The following is a 20,371-nucleotide window of genomic DNA, read 5'->3' as shown; positions in this document are numbered from 1 at the left end:
GATTTCCTGTCATATATTAAGAAACTTAAAATGCATTCAGAGAAAGTAAAAAAGAATCATGAGAGAAATGTATCAGGCATAGATCTTGACTACCCAGTCCATTGTGGCCTGCGTAAAATACCTCATAAGTATACATTTGCATTATGCATTGATGACGAACCTAACGATCTATGTCATCGAACTCTTCTTCAGCTACCTAAGACGCCAAGCGGAATACAATGACATTATGGTTCGTGTGGCAAAAGGAAAAACAGACTATAAAGGTTGTTTAGAACATATCTGTTCTCCAGCTACTCAAAGTCCAACATTGTGTCTTATTCGTTTTCAAGATCGAGGAGCTCTCAGATACCGAAAATCGTCTGTGGCACTTCTGCAGTGAACGACGGAATTTGTCACTTCCGCTACGCAGTATTTGTCCCAAAGAGAATTACTAAAAGGTGTACGTTTATTTTTTCGAAAGACATGTTCAACAGTGAAATTAAGTATGGAAAGTGTAAAGGCGACAAACCACCTCTTTTTTTACTGTGAACATTTCTGAGACCTCTGTTAGACAACATTGCTTTGAGCCACTCAAGTAGTAGGGAGAAAGTTTTGAAACTTGATAAGAAGCCCCTCAGAAGGAAAGTTTTGAAACTTCAATGACATATCCAAGCCAATGCAGCACCGCTCTATAAATAAAGTACTGTCAATACACGCAAAAACATTCAGTTCTTTTTATTTAGGATATACTTTACTTATTGACATATACGGCCATGCGAATACATGGGGACAAGACCGCGATCCTAGCGGATGAATGGTGAACTAGGAAGCAACCCGTTTCCACGAGTGCATTTCAAGGCCTTGTACTATAGCGTAGCCAACGGCGTGACCACAGGGTTATATGCTTGCTGCCATATCATTGTCAGTATAATCTGACACAACTTGTATGGGCGCAGATTAAGGGATTCATGGCAGAAAGAAAAGCTATTTTCAAAATCGAAGACACAGAGAAATCATTTTGCAAAGCTATTGAAAGTATTATGGCAATGTCATTGGCAGACTATGTGCAGCATGTTAAAACCATCCAAGAAGATGAAGTTAAATGGGACGTTATTTCAAACAATGCCTTGGAACTGGTAATTATTACAAGAGAGCCAAATTACGCTCAACTGTCAATAATAAATGGAATAATGAGGGATGGTGGAGTTTCTAATTTAAATTCTCTGACAATGTATTAAAAATGAGAATGAATTATTTACAGAGTTTAGACTGTTTTTGCTTTCACAGAGCATCCTCATTCGAATATGCATTAATCTATACTAAAATATAAAGAGGTAAACTTTGTTTGTATGTAATGGCTAATCTCAGGAACTACCAGACTGATTCCACAATATATTTTACTGATGTAAATATACATTACCCCTCAGGGACATGGGCTGTATTTTATTTTCAAAACAATTCGGGGGAGGGGGGGGGGGGGGTCGACGGGGAAGATATAAGAATAATAGGCTAATGTAGGCGAAATATCGAATTTGTCGTACAAGGACAAGACAAAGCTCATTTTAAGCCCTTTGACACAAAGAACAAAACTTGGTAAGCACTATGGGCCCAAAAGCCATGTTTTAAGGCCCTAAAACTAACCGTTATGGAGATACTGGCACCATACTACCCCTGCTCTCATCATCATCAGCAGTAGATTTATTCAGTGCTGAGCATTGTGACCTCATTTCTTCACTTCATTAGTAACTGCAAACTTAACAAGATTTTTCCATCTTGAGTAGTCTTCAGCTCTTCTTAAGATATTGTTAAAAGGTAGACTAGTGATCTTCCTTGCTTGGTCCAACCATCTACTTGTTGTTCAGCCTCGTGGTCTGGTGCCTTCAATTTTGCCTTGCAGAATGGTCTTTTCTAAATTATCTCTTCCTCTCCTCCAAATGTGTCCCAGGAACTGCAGATAATTTTCACTAACGCGGGATGATAAAGGTTTGGTGATGCCCAGTTCTTCTATAATGGAGGCATCTGTACTTCTTTCTGTCCATGGTATATAGAGCACTCTCTGGCAAAACCACATCTCAAAAGTGTCACTAGTGTTCACAGTCCAGGTCTCACAACCACACAAGAAAACAGAAAACACCAGAGATTCCATCAATCGTATTTTCGCTGTTTTGGATAATGCCCGGTTCTGCCAGATCTTTATAAGTTTAACCAGTGCAGCAGTTTTATTTCTTTATCACAGTTTCCCATGTCACTGATTATGGAACCCAGATATACACAATCATTCACCAACTCCAGACCTTCAGGCATTGGATTGGGATTTGACATTGTCAGTTGATGACCATTAATTTGGTCCCATTCATGTTCATTTCTAGAGCAAAATCTGAACTAATGATTTTCACTCCAGAGAAATTCATCAAGTTCTTATCCACTTCCTGCAATGAGTGCAGTATCATCAGCGAAGCATATATTCCCTGCTCTAGGAATCGGATAAAGAAATGAACTGCCGTAACCATGGCAACGTTAGCTCCAGGATTCTACAGCAGTGAGATTACACATGTACCTGCCAACAAAACCTGGTACATGTATTACTTACTATCTGGAAAAAATATACTCTTGTGTAAGTCATTCATAGGACTCCTTTGGTTCGGGATGGAAAGGAGGTCAAGTATAAAAACAATAGAAAGCAACCTATAGTAATGTAGAATCCATAGTTTTGGCGGCCGCTAAGGTGAACAGTCACACTACAGATATAATTTAAGTCCAAGATCAGCCCCAATGGCAGGGCAGTGAGAAGGAGTGGAAAAGAATATGTCCAGAATGATCGAGATTACGGATGAAAGAATGTATGTTCCAGCATAGCTCTCAACCAAACTTGGTTCACATATGACTTACTATCTGAAAAATAAAACAACTTTGAGGGAAAGACACCCCTAGCACCCAGATATTAATGTTGAATCCATAATTTTTAAGGACCCCGAGAGGAACTGACAATACTGATGCCGTTTGAGTCATAGTTCAGCCATAGTCAGAATGTCCAATATAACCAAGATTATGCATGTATGCGTGTATGCTCAAGCATAGATAGCTCTCAAGCAAAATTGGTACACATACGACTTACTCTCTGGGGAGAAGATGACATGCAAAAAAATGGGTATTGGTCCCATCGAAAAGTACTGTACTACATAACAAAAGTTATAGAGAAAACAATTTCCGATCATTTATGTCTTATACAGTTTTACCGTACTGATTATGATAATAGAATTCATGAATTTAGACTTTTGTTGCTTCGTCCATATCAACGCCAAACATTGCTAACATGGAAATAAGGTTCAGTCACGAACACTGTCAATGGTTTTAGTCATGATTCCGTTTTGACAAGGAAAATTGTGAAGATGAATTTAAAAAAAGAATAACATCGTAAAGGAATGATCTCTTGGAGAATAAGACAAGAGGGAGTGATGATTGATATGTTAAGTCGGGGAATGAGGCACTACAATCTAGCTATAAGTAATTTATTCACGCTAAGTCAAATGGTACTTTAGGGGAAGGCCTAACGTTTAATTCTTAAATATCTATTAATTACCTGCAGTTGGGCTCAGAAGGCAAGCACTCCAAGGTCTGAGCTACTCAGCCCGGCATTAAAATTACATATCGTACTAGAATAGATGGATAGCCCCACATTAACAGAGAACAAAAAGATGATTATTTAGAAATTTCACTCAGTCAAATAACAATGCTTTCATTTAAATATCACTTCACTGGATATGTGGAAATATACTGCAGTCCAAAAAAATATCCCCACTTATTTGTATCCAAAGATTTTCATATTTCACTTTGATTTCCTCAGAGTTTTACTTGATTATTCAGATTTGTACAACTTTATATTAGTCAATAGCATTTATCAAATGATTTCAAATATTATTTTTCTAAAAGAATTTAGTATGCTGGATTTAAGAAGAGATGTAGAGTGAACTCAACACAATTGACAAGATCGGTTTAAATTGATCAACTTCTAAATAATTTGAAAAGAGTGCCCTTGCCTGTAACTTATCATTATATCACTAGATAGCATAAAAGTACCCTCTTGTGCCATTTTGTGCCTGCTAACAGTGGCTGTGGTGTGGAAAGTACAGTACTTCAACAACTTATTTTCTTGGTCATGAGTGACAATTGACAGTTAGTATAAAGTTGACCTTTTTAATGTTAATTGTTGTTAAAAAGCATTCTTTGCTATTGTTTCAAATACTTGTAAACGGTTTCTGCACAAGATGCAACTTAAAGATTTCATTTTAGTTCATGGAAAGAAAGAAGGATATTTCACCAAGAAAGCAGGGAATGGTTCTTGCCCTGAAAAATGAAGGAATATCAAGTCAAGAAACTGTGAGGAAATTGTTCATTGACCACAAAACAGTGCAAAACATTTTAAAAAATCAGAGTGAGTCTGGAGTGTCAAGCTTACGACATAGATGTGGTCGTAAGAAGAGCACAAGTCCCTGATTACGCAGGTTGAAGAAACTACTGGCAAAGATAGAAAGGAAGATGTGTACATGTCAGATTTACCCCAACTTTATCTTCATATTATATTTTCTACTTTTAAAAACACCACTCAAGCTTATCCATCTACTAATGTCATTCCACACTATCGCTCCACTGACACCTCGGAACATACCACATATTACAAAAGACCAATTTCATGCTTTTGCCCTACTGAACTTACTAATAATAGTTACAATTTCTTGTTTTTATATATTATACAATAAAATATCGTTACTATATAAAAAGTTAACAGGAAGAATTAACAATTACTGTAAAATGGGTCTATAAGAGACTAGACGTTAATCACAGGAAGTTGACGTCCAAGTCATAGTAATGTGCCAATTAAATTGTAAAATATGGCTAAAAATTCCCATTTTTCCTAACACTGCTAGTGTTAAGTTATTTATCAAAGCATAAATGTTCATAAGAAGATTAATGAATTAGAAGACTAAACTTGCTATATATTCTCGTTAGATGAGAATTACACCATTATTCAAATGGAACATTGGAGGTTTGTAATCTGTTGTGTGCATCATACTTGTAATCTTCACCAATTCCCAACTGATTTGAGTCAGCCAATTTTTACTGGTCTGTTCGTTATTAAAGCGTGGTTGGTGTCAACAACTAAGTAACAAATATTTGTGTCCCTTTTAACCACCTTCTCTATCCTAGGCCTACAGATACTCAGGACACTAGATATCAGATAGTGGTCTGTATCATCAAAGAATCACCCATACAATCCTAACCCGCCAATGCATGGGTTGGGCCTGTGAGACCCATGCGCTGGTATTTCCAACATTTTCTGATAGACGGTGATAGCTGCATACTTGCGGCTTCTGCTACCTTCCTTTTATCACCGGTGTAGTATTCCTGCAGACGAACATGGAAGTGATTGCTTTAGTACGTGAGCAGTGGTAAGTTAAAGTGCTCTGTGGGCCTGTGAGACCCAACCCGTGCAGTCGTTTAAGTTTTTTATCATAAGCATTTTTGTTTTTCAATTTTAACCGTGTACATAAAGAAGATTATAGGGTGATTATATCTTAGCGTCTTGTCCAAATCCGTGGTTTAGCTAGCCTGGCTGTCTTTCACCTTAGTTCCTTGGGTTTTAAGAACACAGGTGAGACTGAAAATGGGTTGAACTGGGCTGATGAGTTCGTTTCTTCGTAGGTCTAAGAAAAAGGAGTGTTATGACGTCAGCAATCCACGTGATATGGAACAAGTTGCCGCATTATTGGAGGAACCATTATCAGACGATGAAATTTACTGTGGTTTTCCTCTCATCGATGCACAGCGATGATAAAACTGAGGAAAGTATAGGAGGAAAGAGGAAGCCTGTAATAGTCACATTCTATAATTCAGCTAAGGGTGGTTAGACGAAAGGACGGCTCGAAACACCAGACGTTGGACAATGGTGGTCTTCTATGCGTTGCTGAATATTACAGGCTTTAACGCATATTTAATACTCAGAGCCAACAACCCTAACTCTCCAGACGCAAGGAACAGAATAATTTTTTTGAAGAAACTCTTGTTTCTTCTAATTGAAGTACAATTAAGAGAAAGAGCTGTCTCAAGATATCTTTCTAAGAGCATTAGCGATACGGCAAGGAGGATATCTGGGTTGACGGCAGAAGCTGGACGTGAAAATACAGAAAATAAAAGAGGACGTCGTGCATACTGTAGAGACAGAGAAGACCCGCTACTCGTGCTGTTTGAACTCTCCGTATTTGTGCGCAGTGAAATGTGAATGTTCCAGTGAACATTGTGGATCGTGAAGATTAGGTTATGACGATTTCATAAATTTTGACTTGATAAGTTCTGAATTTTGTGATCAAGTAAAATATTGTGTGTAAATTTGCAGTGGTTAGAGAATTGCTTTGTAAAATGTTAAGTAAGTGTTAATCATCAATGGTTTTGTGACAGCAATGTGTTTATAATATTATCGGAATAGGAGGAAATGAGTACTGAAAATAAAAATATATTAGCATACTATAAAAAAAGAAATATGATGATGGGTCTGTGAGACCCAACCCGTTTACTCATGTAACTTTTTGTGACCCGTGCACTGGCGGGCTAACAAATCTCCTAATTTGAAGTCGGCTATGATATAGTCTATTATGGATCCGGTGCCCCTACCGTCCCATCTGTAGCAGTGAGAATGTATTTGTAACTGCTAATCATTTACTAGCACAGAAGTCCAGTAAATGCTTCCCATTCATATTAGCTTCCATATCATCCCCACATTTACCCATCACCTTCTCGTATCCTTCAGATTTTCAACTCTCGTACTGACATGGTAAATAGACTGAGATAATTCTTGTCCTAATTCCTCCAACTGCCAAATCTGTCCACATTGTCAAACAGAAACTATGTTGTGTGCAATAGTATTCCTGATGAACAGTCCTACCAGATATTCTGCCATTCCCTTTATAACACTTGTCGAGAACACTATAATCACCTATCTCCTATCTTGTTATTTCACCTTATCCAAATACCATTAACTTTTAACACATCCAGAACTCTTTGCTGACTCAGGCAGTTCTACATTCTTACTTCCATATGCTCCATTAATGTTGAAAGCTCCTCATTCATTTGCCAAGTTGTTTCCAAGGAGTCCCTCACCTGTCAAATGGTAGTGGAACTCAATTACTCCCATAGGTTTCAGGCTTGCTTAAAATGTTCTGAGCTCTGTAAATTCTGTGAAGCAGGATGCTACCTCATTTACACATAGTCCAAGTGAGGATCTCTCCTCTAACGTGTTAGGGACCACCGGTGGATTGCACAGTCTTATCCACCTGAGCATAAGGAGGGCCATGACTCAGAATATGGCCAAGACCCCACTCCCATTCCATAGCAACTGGTATCCCAACTCTCAGGGCCACTCCCATACAAGACATTGTAAATCATAGTTTGCATGCTTCAACCTCGTGTTTTTATACATTGTAACATGAAACTTTTAATGTGTCAGTTTTCTTTAAATGTGTAAGTGTAGGAAAATGAAAACTGTGACCATGTGTGCATGAAAGTGCCACAAAATGATAGGAAAAGAGATTAAATTAAATATATCCTAACATATCTTAAAATGCTCCATTTATCAAAACATGTGCATAATAAAGCAGCAGTGTTTCTATTTATCAGAAGAAAGAGGCAATTTAATCCAAATCAAATAATACTTAACATTATTCTTTGCAGAATATATAACTAGTCTTATTTATTTTACGAAACTAATTCTTCTTCTTTCTTTCTTTCTTTCTTCGTTTCGGCCTGCTGTGGACCACGTTATTTCAACTGTTTGCATCCTTGAGCTTTAATTCTTCCCCAGTACTCACGCATTCTCGTTCTGTGAGCCTGCTTCCTTTCATCAGTCCACTTCTTGCCTGTTTTCAACTTTGGCCTTTCTTGGAACCTCTTGTATCCCTGGAGCTTTTTCTGGAGAGGAGCACGTTTCTGGATGTCTTCGAGTGTGTTTCCTATTTCTTGAAGGTCTTTTTCAACTTCGATAAACCAGGGTCCCTTGGTATTCTTGTTAAGAAAGTAGGAAAAGATCCTATTGGTTTGTCTCTGTGTGCTCATGCGTGCTATATGGCCATAAAAATTAATCCTCCTTTTCCGAATCGTGTCCGTTATCCTCTCCATATGCTGGTACAGATCGCTGTTGTGTCGTCTCCTCTACTCACCATTTTCTTTGATTGGTCCAAGAATCTTTCTCAGGATTTTTCTTTCTTTAGCTTTTAGCTTCTCCATCAGACCTTTTCTGTTCATTGCAAGGCATTCTGCTGCGTACAGTGCTTCCGGGCGTACAACCGAACAATAATGCCTAAGCTTGGCGTTGATGGACACTGATCTTTTGTTGTAGACATTCCTAGACAGCTGATATGCCACCTCCATCTTGTTGATTCTGCACATGATTGCTTCTTTCTCAGAGTTGTTAGGTACTATCCACTCGCCTAAGTACTTAAAATTTTCCACCTGCTTGATTTTTCCCTGTTCCACAATGAGCTCTCTGGGGGCTGGCTTGATGTTGGTTATAAACTCTGTTTTTTGGAAAGAGATTTGGAGGCCAGCTTTTGCTGCTTGGATTCTCAGTTGGTTAATTTGTTTTTCAGCAGTATCTAGGGAATCAGAAAAGATCGCTAGGTCATCTGCAAAAGCTAGGCAGTCTATGATAAGATCACCTTTCTTATATCCTATTCTAAGGCAATTCTCAACCTCTTCCTTGCACATCTCCTTGCGCCATTCCCGAATGATTTTCTCCAGAGCGCAGTTGAAGAGAAGCGGTGATAGTCCATCCCCTTGCCTAACACCAGTCTTGATTTCAAAGATGTTCGAAATTTCTCCCCCGAATTTCACCCTGGACGTAGTGCTGGTTAAGGTCTGTTGAATGATAGCTCTCGTTTTGTTGTCTAAGCCCATTTCCTTCAGAATCCGGAGGAGTGTGTGTCGGTCTATGGAGTCGTAGGCTTTTTGGAAGTCAACAAAAGTAACTACAAAATTCTTATTCCTGGATTTTAGGTACGGCAGGACAGACTTAAGGTACATGATCTGCTCTGCACAAGATCGTCCTTTTCTAAAGCCTCCATGGTATTCACCCAACTGTGAATCAAGTTGCTCTTCTGCCCGAGTTTGAAGGGCTTTGGAGAGAATTTTGTATGTTACTGTGAGAAGGGAGATGCCGCGATAGTTGTTTACATCTGTTTTGCCACCTTTCTTATGTAGGGGATGAATCAGGGCTGCTGTCCAATCATTTGGGATCTTCTCTGTTTCCCAGATCTCGCGAATGATCTCAGTTAGTTTATCGATCGCCTTTTCACCTGCAGCCTTCCAGAGTTCAGCAATTATCGCATCTTCTTCAGGTGCTTTGTTGTTCTTTAATGATGTAATTATCTGTTTCATTTCCTCTTTTGTGGGGGAGAAGAGTCTGGGTTGGGATGTCTGGATTCTTCAAAGGTGAATTCTGATTCTGGTTCTTCGCAGTTAAGAAGAGATTCAAAATATTTAGCCAAGATTTGGCAGTTATCCTTGTCGTTGTAGGCAACTTCTCCATTTTGATCTCGGAAGTGTAGACTTGGTGGGGTGTACTTGGTGAGGTTGTGTTTGAAGGTTCTATAGAAATCCCTAGTATTATTCTTATTGAAGTCCTACTCGATCTGTGTCAGTTGGTTTTTGCCAAATGCGCGCTTTACTTGGCGGATCACTTTCGCTGCATGTTTCCTAGCCTCCAGAAAGTCTTCATATCTTTCTGGATTCTTCAGGGAATTCCATCTTTGCCAAGTGATTTGTCTTTGTGTTATGGCTTCATCACATTCTTGAGTCCACCACCGATGCTTCTTTGGTTTCTTTAGCAATACTGTCTCCTCAGCCGTTTCAACAATGGCATTTTTTCAGTTGTTCCCAATTTTCTGTGTCCAAAGACTGAAGTTTCTGAGTGAATTTTTCGCTGGTTTTCAGCTTTTCTGTATCAAATTTGCTAGTTTTCTTTATCTTAACTCTTTTGGTGTTTCTTGGATGAAGCTTAATTTTGATCTTGGATAGATAGTGGTCTGAGTCAAGGTTAGTACTTCTCAGGACTTTAACATTTTGGATCTCTTGTGTTGCTTTTCGTGCAATGGCAACATGATCTATTTGAAATTCTCCCAAGTGAGGATTTGGTGATATCCATGTCTTTTGTTTTCTTGGTAGATGTTTGAAGGCTGTTGACTTAAGAACAAGATTGAATGCCTTACAAAGCTCTATAAGCCTTTCCCCATTTCGGTTGGTTCGTCTGTGGGCTGGATAGTTTCCAACGATATTTTGGAATTTCCTTTCTTTGCCAATCTGGGCATTGAAGTCTCCAAGCAAAATGATTGTGTGTTTGTCAGGAATTTTTGGTATAACATCTTCCAGGTCCTCCCAGAATTTGTCTGTTCCTTCTGGGTCTTTCTTGTTTGCCTGGTTAATTGGTGCATGTACGTTCACAAGCATGTGTATGTTGTTCATACTCCGAAAGCTAAGCATCGAGACCCTGCTGTTAGGAGAGCTGAAATCGGTGACTGAATCAATAATTTTCCTGCTGACAATAAATCCTGTGCCGAGGTGTGGAATAGTTTTCATCACAAGTTTGCCAGTTTTCCCTTTGAAGATTCTATAACCTTGTGATTCAAACGTATGTTCATCAGTAAACCTTGACTCTTGAATTGCTGTAATTAGGATTTCAGGATGGGAGAGGACATCCGTAAGATGTTTGAGTTTACCAACTTTCAAGAGGGAGTTGGCATTGAAGGTAGCAAAAAAATTTCGTTGTTTGTGGCTGATTTTGTTCCTAGGAGTCTCCGATACCTCCTTGCATGTAGGTGCAGGCTCCCCAGTATCCGAAGGCCTGCTTGCGTCCCTCAAGGCGACGGTGGATTGGTTACCACCTGGGGTACAATTTCCTGTTGAATTTTCCTCCATGCTTTGCAGTTGAAAACTTGTAGTTTGGGGTCGGTGTAGTTTTACATCGACCAAGTTACTTCCAAGGTTGTAAGCCTTGGAGAGAGCCTGATGTTCGACTCGGGATGGCATTTCCTCCATACCCCATGCTTCGGTTCTCCCGCCGGTACTCGTGTGGCTGATTGCAGTGGTTTCCCACTGGGCGATGGGGACGCCACGTCCCTACGCCACACGAAACTAATTCATTTATTATTATTCCAGTAAATAAGAACTGAAAGTAAAGAGTCAAGGGTAGCTAGGTCACTTCCGTGGATGACCTTTGCTGGTTTGTAAAACTTCTTGGAAATGCATTCACGGGAAACAGTAGGGTGCAAATTTCTGAAATAATTGTTGTGCTGTTTGGTATAATAGGCTCTTACTTAATGATGCCTTCTACAAGGTTGTTTATGATGTTGATTACTGTAGTCATGTTCTAGTTCGTGAACCATGGACAATGGCTGAGTCCATGTTATTCATGCTATAATACATAAATATATTTGCACAGTATTATAATGAAATGTGACTTCCCTGCTCAATGTTTTTCTGAAAATAGTATTTAAAACTTTTCATTAGACATTGATTCTATATTGCCTGTGAGTTTCATACCTAGTGGAGACAGGTATTTGCTATCCACGAGTGGAGAGACAGAAATTTACTACCCTAGTACAACAACACTGTAAATACAGTAACAAGTACATATAGAGTACATCTTCAAATAAATCATCTAACAAACGTCTTTATCAAGACCATTTAAACTTGAGCAAAGGTAAGCCACAGGTTATCTGCTTTACTCATTTTATTAATAATAATGTTATTTACTTTACGTCCCACTAACTACTTTTACGGTCTTCGGAGACCGAGGTGCCGGAATTTAGTCCCGCAGGAGTTCTTTTATGTGCCAGTAAATCTACCGACACGAGGCTGTCGTATTTGAGCACCTTCAAATAGCACCGGACTGAGCCACGATCGAACCTGCCAAGTTGGGGTTAGAAGGCCAGCGCCTTAACCGTCTGAGCCACTCAGCCCAGCACTCATTTTATTAGGAATGTTTCTAAAACATACCCATCTTAAAATAAGTAGCAACAATTTTAATTTATTTTGAAGAATACAAAATAAATTGAAATGGTTGTAAACTGTTTTTTTTGTACCGAGAACAGAAATAAGTAGGGTAACATCTTACAATGTAACTTATATTGCAAATTGCCAGAGTTTCTGTTCACTGGAATAAAAAATTATACTACTCTCCCAAAAGTAAAATGAACATTCACCATTCATTGACCTTCTGGTGTGTGAGATAACACAAAGTTGTTGTTGATGAAGCGCACACACGTATCAGCTTGCTCACCCGTGTACACCAGTGTTCTCTCCAGAAAAATTTGTGAGGTGGTTGTGGTGATTTTTGTTTTAAGAGTAAGTACAACTAGGCTACCATCCTGTATATAACAGTACTCAGAAAGAAAAAAACGAAACAGATAAAACACTTCAATAAATTAAGACAGCAGCCAAAGAAACACAAGGGCTATGAAGGGCATGAAAATTAAAGACTCCCTAGCCCCTGAATGCTCTAAGAGTGTCAGGATCAGGAAAGAATAAGAGCTGACCAAGGAAGTTCGCATAGGATAGAAGAAAGTACAGAACCTGGCACAAGTGAAAGCAATGCCAGGAGTCAGCTAACAGCCCCAAGGTCGCCAGCATAAGCACCCTAGTTGAGAGGCCTTGGGGCCCCTTGCAGTAGCCTCATAAGAGGGGATACGATGGGTGTTACTCTACCACCCCCAAACACGGGGTGAAATTTTTGTCAACTGGGCAGTAAAGACTACTTAAAAAATTAATATGATAAAGTTTCAACATCTTCCCTTCAGAGCATTAACTACAAATTAATACAGGTTAAGATTAACGGAAAAATTCTATTTTAGTGTTATTATAAAAAAAAAAGGACCTAACAGACAACTTCATGTGTTCTACTGCTCATTCATAACCATGTAACACCGGGGCTTACCACCCAGTTGCTGTGGAGGGGCATATGGGTTTGTGACATCATGCGAAATGGAGTGCTGAAATGCAATTCCATGCTAATCAAGACACTGCTCAGGCACGACACTACGTGATAGTCAAACTATACATTTAAACTCTGATGTAATTGATGCAACTATGCTGACAAAAATAAGGTTTATCATTTAAATAAACAGTTTTCTAGCATTTAAATTTTAATTTGGAGCACCCAATAAATCAAATATGTATTAATATAATAATAATAATAATAATAATAATAATAATAATAATAATAATAATAATAATAATAATAATAATAATAAAGGTGTGTGGTTTCCAGAGAGATCTGGTCCACATCTTTTGACTTGACACCGCACAGACGACCTGCCCGTCTGTGAGCATAGGGCCCTACCTACATGATTTCTAATGCTTAAGACAATATATACACCCAGTCCCTGAACTGTCAGAATTAACAAACGATGGTTAAAATCCCTGACCCTATAGGAAACTGAACCCTGGATCCATTGGTCCAAAAGCCAGCACGCTAACCATTTAGCCACGGAGCCGGAAAATTAATATTATGCAACTAGCACATATCTAGATTATGTTAGCCGGGCAGTCTGTAAGAACGGTACACCTATAAAGAGGTCCTAGGGAGAACACTATGTTGTACGCCCGTGGCACAAAATGCCAAGCATGAGCACGTCTCATACCAGCACGGGAAGTAAAGCAGCATACAGGCCTTATTTGTTTGGCTGTGCGCATATTAATATTTTGACATTAGTTTATAGAGTTTTCATTGTGCTGTGGTTGTTAATGGCAATTCTCCACGTAAGTTTGTGTACTGAATTGTAGAAGTGATGCCATACTGAATTATTCACTCAACAGCAAATTTGCTTGACTTGCCTACTTTCCAAAATGTTGCAATGTTACTATATTTTATGTAAAAGTAAAGTAACTTTTTGCAGGGAGGTAATGGGTCCCGAGCACTGGCATCTATCTCCCCTACATGTCACAAGAAAGATTTTTGACATTCCTCATCCTAAATATCAAGATAAAGAGTGCCAGTTCTACGAGCCAACAATAAGCTACTTCTGGCAAGCACATAACACTAAAAAATTATGTGTGGTTGAGCTGCTGATTGGAAGCTGTGCAACAATCACAAGATCGGTTACCGATATTTCAAATTCCTTGGGAGCAAACCGATGGAACCCCACAATAGGCAAGCTATACTGGTCGAGCAAAGCCTGAACAGCCCATAGCCTGGTAGCCTGTAAATCTTATACAACTGCCCCATTCAACTTCCATATATTTAACCCCCTCATGCCAACCTTCACACATCATACAGACCTCCTTTTCTTCACACGCTGCTGACCCTCATGCGTTGTGTAGACCCCTACAGGCATAAATTAATTTTATTCTAGCTTGTAAAGTTCAAAAGTTGTTGAGATGAAAATGGTATACCTTTGAAGGTGAAGAAGATCTCTGCCTTCCTTGTATGTATGAATCAGCCCAAATCAGTGTTTCTGTTTTTCTTTTCAAAGTGTTTAAAATAGTCTGACCTCTTTCTCCTTGACACCATATAAGCTTAAATTCCTGCTGCATTCTAGCAGATGTATGTGTCGTTACAGGATGTTACCTTATGTAGATTGATTGTATAAATCCCCATCTCTTTACTGATATAAATGTTGACATCATCTGGTGAAAATACCTCTACTTATTTCAGGGCCTTTAACTCTCTTACAACTCGTAATTACTTGACTCGCTATCACTTTGAAATACAAAACTGTGTGGCACAGAAGGATGGCATGGTGCAGTTTGAATGAAGGAGACATAATTAAGTTTTAAGAAATCAGTTGATAACACCACTACACCAGAGTGTAGCAAAGCAAGAATGAATTCATAACATAAAGAATGGGAGGACATGGTGCGCGCAGTCAAGTAAAGGACAACAAAAGTGTTCAACCTCTTTCTCATGAACTAATAGTCCCATTAACCTGAGATTTGTGCTAAATGAATCTTTGAACTAATGTCCCGGTCCTTCTGCTCAATGTTCCCGACCGAGCTCGATAGCTGCAGTCGCTTAAATGGGGCCAGTATCCAGTATTCGGGAGATAGAAGGTTTGAACCCCACTGTCAACAGCCCTGAAGATGGTTTTCCGTGGTTTCCCATTTTTACACCAGGCGAATGCTGGGGCTGTACCTCAATTAAAGCCACGGCCGCTTCCTTCCCACTCCTAGCCCTTCCCTGTCCCATCGTCGCTAGAAGACCTATAGTATACGCACTTTTTAGTGATAGATTTTTGTACTCGTCGGAGAAGTAAGAAGGGAGTACTGCCGGTTCCGCTAATACTGCCAACTGAATGGAAATGAAATCTGAATTGAATTAATAATATGATCGATCGATATGAATTTTCTAAACTTTTATTATTTTAAGCAAACAACTGTGTCACACACACAATATATAATACTATATAAAATTTCCCGTTGCAAAACGTGTTCCTAGCATGAATTCTAAAGTTTGGCTTTGCTGTGTAAACAACAACAGTATGAGTACTTAAAGTGTTCGCCAGATGTCACACGGTGATGGTTAGCGATTCTTAGTTTGTGTTTCAAAGGTTGCCAATACGAATCTCTAAGATAACTGAAGTCGACCGATTCAGCACTAGGGTGTAAATCTATCGCTAAAAAGTGCGCAGATAGTATCTGTGTCGGTGTGACCTAAAGCAAATACAGTAGAGACAATACGCGACACTGAGATAGATATCGAGGGACAGCTATTGGAGCTCTCTCTAGCGAGTAGACCTGAAAACTACTGATTCTGTCATAAGAGCACATGTATCTTTGTGTGAAGTTTTTGGTGTTATTTATGCATTTTCAGTGAGTTGACATAATTAAATAGTAGCATGTGTCATTCCTTGATATCACCTCTCAACATGAGGGGAATGGTATGTGCTGTGTTTGGCTGCAGTAACTATGAAGTAGAGAAGAATGCGCGGTCATTCTTCAGGTTCACTCGTGACAAGAAAATGTAAGTAATATTGTGTTTGCATATATATTCTTCCAGTGACAGAGATTTTTATACTACTTCATAATCTTCTCACCTGCTCGACCCATGTTTTAACTGGCTTAAAATGTAATATGCATATTTTATTGTATAGTGCAGCAGTTAACCTTCAATACCGTTGTGTTGTTGTAGGTGTGATCTGTGGGTTTTGAAATGTCACAGAAGTGATTTAGGTAAGGTGTACAAGAAAGAAGGGACGTTGCACTTATATAAGAATTATAAGATCTGTTCAGATCATTTCCTGGCCAGCGACTTTAAAAATCCTCGACTATACAGCCAAGGGTATGTTATATTTTTACTCTAATTGTACGTAAATATTCCTCAAAGCATCACTATCGACAACATTTTTATACTTTTCTTTCTTTTGTCCCTCTTCTCAGATTAAAGCCGAGATTTTATAGATTATCTTTCTGTTAGTAGGCTTCATGTTAAGAGGAAAATTGTTCAGCTATTAAATGTTAATTCTTTGCATCATATGTGTAAGGAATGTGCCGATATTTTTATTGACAAGTGTCTTAATGTGATGATACAAAGTTTTTAAATGAGGAAAAAGACAAATCCAACCGTAAGAGTTCAGGCAGGAATGCTAAAGCTAAAAAAGTAATGCATAAATGAAAGATCAAGCCATTTCACAGCAGTCCATTTCACATCTCGTTTTTATGTCTAATTTCAGTCTTTGAAAAATAACATTCATACATACATTTTCATTATAGACTGTTATGCCTTTCAGCGTTCAGTCTGCAAGCCTCTGTGAATTTACTAAACGTCGCCACAATCCTCGATCTGCAACTAGTGTTGTGGCCTCATTAATTCTATACCTCTTATCTTTAAATCGTTAGAAACAGAGTCTAACCATCGTCGTCTTGGTCTACCTCTACTTCTCTTACCCTCCATAGCAGAGTCCATTATTCTCCTAGGTAACCTATCCTCCTCCATTCGTCTCACATGGCCCCACCACCGAAGCCGGTTTATGCGTACAGCTTCATCCATCAAGTTCATTCCTAATTTATCCTTTATCTCCTCAGTCTGAGTACCCTCCTGCCATTGTTCCCATCTGTTTGTACCAGCAATCATTCTTGCTACTTTCCTGTCTTTTAAACAATTCTTCATTTTTTATAACAATTTAAATAATTCTTCATTCATTTATCCAGAATTGCTTTAGCAACTTCGAAGTTAATATCTCAATAACACTTTCTTTCTAGACGTAATTTATTTATCCATTTCCATTGATATTTGCGCGATTTTTTCAGGTCAAGTCACTAGGAGCGCCACCGTCGAATTGTCTCCCATTTTAGCAAGGCGTATTGTCTCTACTGTATTTGTCTAAAGCATCCAGCAAAGTTCCCGAGATAATGATTACCCTAGTTTTCAATGCACTGTGAAACCACCCAGGCAAATACAAAAATGTCACCTTCATTCAGTACAAAATATGAAGAGTCTCTTCTACATTACTGAACTATAAGGTAAATAAATGTTTAATGAATGTAAACTACATTCTTCTGAGTCCCCACTGTACACATTTGAAAATAATCTGAGCTAAACTGTGGTTACAGTGACTTTTTTTAAAAGATATTGCTGCATTCTCTTAGTGCTCACATATTAAACACCTTCATCTGCTGGGTAAAGCAACACCCAATGTTCCCCGACGCTCAGGGGTTAACCAACTATAGGTTCAATGATTAAAAAATAATGTATATAGGTTTACTTTGTCCCGGTCGGCAAAGCAAATTGTCTGGGAACTAACGGTAAGTTAATAACAAACTGAGGAAAGAACAGTCCATAAACAATATTTAAGATATATTACCCTACTTCAGGATCAACATACAGAAAATCATTTCACTTCCTTATCATGAAATTAGTAAGGTAAAAAATAAATCTAACCGCACTTTATATTTTACGTGGTACGTGTTCTTAGTCGTGTTGAATGAGGCCTAGAAAGCTTGTAGAAGTAAATGACTGACACTTGAAATTTATAGCCATTATTTGTTTGATATTGTAGACATTGTAAAACGAAAGAAAAAACAATTCCTTCACGAAAAGGAATGTCGGAGAAATACAGTTTAGGCAATTAAACTGTCCAAGTATCGCGTTATATCTCTCGAATACACACAGTGTACGAAACAATTCAATTTGAACATCAGTAAAAACAGGCACGCTACTTCGAAAGCAAACCACACACAAATACAGTACTTTCTACAGCGAAAACAGAATATAAAGATGACAACGCAAACTGCAATACGCTGGCGAAACTATGTAGTCATATTGGTAAGATCGCCACTGTCAGTTAATTCATATGAGAATCAAACATGTGAAAGTTACTCCATAGAGTACGGTATTTCAGTCTTATTACTTCATCTTTTGGTGGCGCTTCCGCAAGCGGGCTTCTTTTTACCATACTGACAGAAGAGAAAATCTTCATAGTCGAAATGACACGCACTCGACAGTCCAGAAAAAAATTTTAAATGCCAGTAGCTTATATTTTCGGAATTATGCGATCATAGAGCTCAGTAGTAAGATATTCCAAATGGTATTCAGTACAAACGTATTGCAGTTTCGGAAAGTACTGTACCTATAACTATTTTTCCTTTTTTTTTTTTTTTTTTTTTTTTTTTTTTAGTGTCCTTACGTCGTATCGACACAGATAGGTCTTATGGCGACGATGGGATAGCAAAGGCCTAGGATTTGGAAGGAAGCGGCCGATGTCTTAAGAAGGTAACGACCCAGCATTTGCCTGGTGTGAAAATGGGAACCACGGAAAACCATCTTCAGGGCTGCCGACAGTGGGATTCGAACCCACTATCTCCCGGATGCAAGCTCACAGTCGCGCGCCCCTAACTGCATGGCTAACTCACCCGCTATAACTAAAAATAATGGAACATTTATACATAAGCATGTATTAGATAAAAGAACAGCCTTGTGAACGGTTCATGAGTACCGGAATACAGAACAAAAAACATACACATTATGATTGCATAAAGGCAGTTATACCACATACCAAACAGTATCCTGTTCAGGAACGCCTGTGAAGCCCAGCATAAAGCTGTAATTGGAAAGTTTCACCATAATGCTGCTGGAGCGCTGGCCTCCTAGTCACTGTCAGGAAGCTGTATACCGCAAATTGCCGCATTTTCAGTTTTATTTATATTGTTTTGCTGTCGTAAATGTTGACAATGTGTTCGCAATGAGGTTCTTGTTGGCTTGATATTGAGAACAGATAATTATGTGCTAATGAGTTTTATTGTGTAGTGTGATTATTATATTCTTTAAATTGCGTTTACAAATCTTGGAATTTGAGACATTATTGTGCGCTTTTGTGTACTCGAGTGGAAATTTTATGCAAACAGGAACAAATGTAATTAGTGGCTCAAAATGATTTCTCATTGTAACTTCGTCCTACACAAGAATTTCAATTTATGCACTAATTCGTTTCTTTAAGGTGTAGTGATTGTCTTTTCTTTCTACAGTGTGCCTTTTTTTTTCGAACAGAAACAAAAGAGCAAAGGGATACTATCATTTCACTATTTCTCCGTAGAGCAGGAGAGGCTCAAAGCAGTTAGCACTTTCATGTTTAGTTTTCCGTTTTTATTTCTTTCTTTCTTTCTTTCTTAAATTTTTTACCCCTCCAGGGTTGGGTTTGCCACAGACTCAGCAAGGGATCCCACCTCTACCACCTCAAGGGTAGTGTCCTGGAGCGTGAGACTTCGGGTCGAGGGATACAACTGTGAAGGATGACCATGAAAATGAGAAACAACGGAAAACCATCTTCAGGACTGCTAACAGTGGGGCTCGAACCCACAATCTCCCAGATTGTAAGCTCACAGCCACTTGCCTCTATGTGCACGGCCAACTCGCCTGGTTTGATGTAATTTAGATCTCATGTTGTTTATACAAGATTGGTACTAGTCTTGATGCCCATTGGATGTCATCAGCCAAAGAATCAATTGAGCAAATCTCAACTAATCAGAAAACAATATAAAACACATGACAGCACATGACAGTGATCAGTTTAGATGTTCGTTCAAAAGTAAGCTATTGTCATTCTCCTTTAGTATTATTACCATACCCTTTTTAAAGTCATAATTTGTTTAATTGTGTGTTTTTACTGGTATGCTCTAGTGTAATATTCATATTGGACTTATGCGTTCGAAGACTGAAAACTTTGAAGTTACATTTAAAGCTGCTCTTGATATAAAACTACATTCACTCTTGCAGATTGGATTTTTTAAAGAAAGTATATATAAATTCATAATCTTTAGTTGATGTTAAGGATCTATATACTGTATCTTTGGGGAAAGAAAAGACATGTAGGCAAATTGTGTGGAGGAAAGGGAATCTGGTAGAGTGTTATCCAGGAAT

General features: G+C 38.6%; 1 protein-coding gene across 3 annotated transcripts in view; it reads right to left on the bottom strand.

Moving 5' to 3' along the window:
* The window catches only part of LOC137498987 (oocyte zinc finger protein XlCOF19-like), an 83,148-nt gene extending 65,045 nt beyond the window's left edge, over positions 1 to 18,103 (bottom strand). Inside the window, exon 1 of one of the 3 annotated variants that reach the window (XM_068226968.1) lies at positions 17,902 to 18,103. The gene's annotated coding sequence lies outside the window, so the exon portion shown is untranslated. Of the gene's footprint in view, positions 1 to 3,559; positions 3,679 to 14,412; positions 14,516 to 17,901 lie in introns of those variants that run through there. The other 2 variants (XM_068226970.1, XM_068226969.1) reach the window with 2 other exon arrangements.
* Positions 18,104 to 20,371: the final 2,268 nt, after the last annotated feature.

Source organism: Anabrus simplex, chromosome 3 (genome assembly GCF_040414725.1).
Source record: "Anabrus simplex isolate iqAnaSimp1 chromosome 3, ASM4041472v1, whole genome shotgun sequence".
NCBI lineage: Eukaryota > Metazoa > Arthropoda > Insecta > Orthoptera > Tettigoniidae > Anabrus > Anabrus simplex.
Note: the sequence above shows the minus strand (reverse complement) of the source record. Positions and strands in the feature narration are given on the sequence as shown.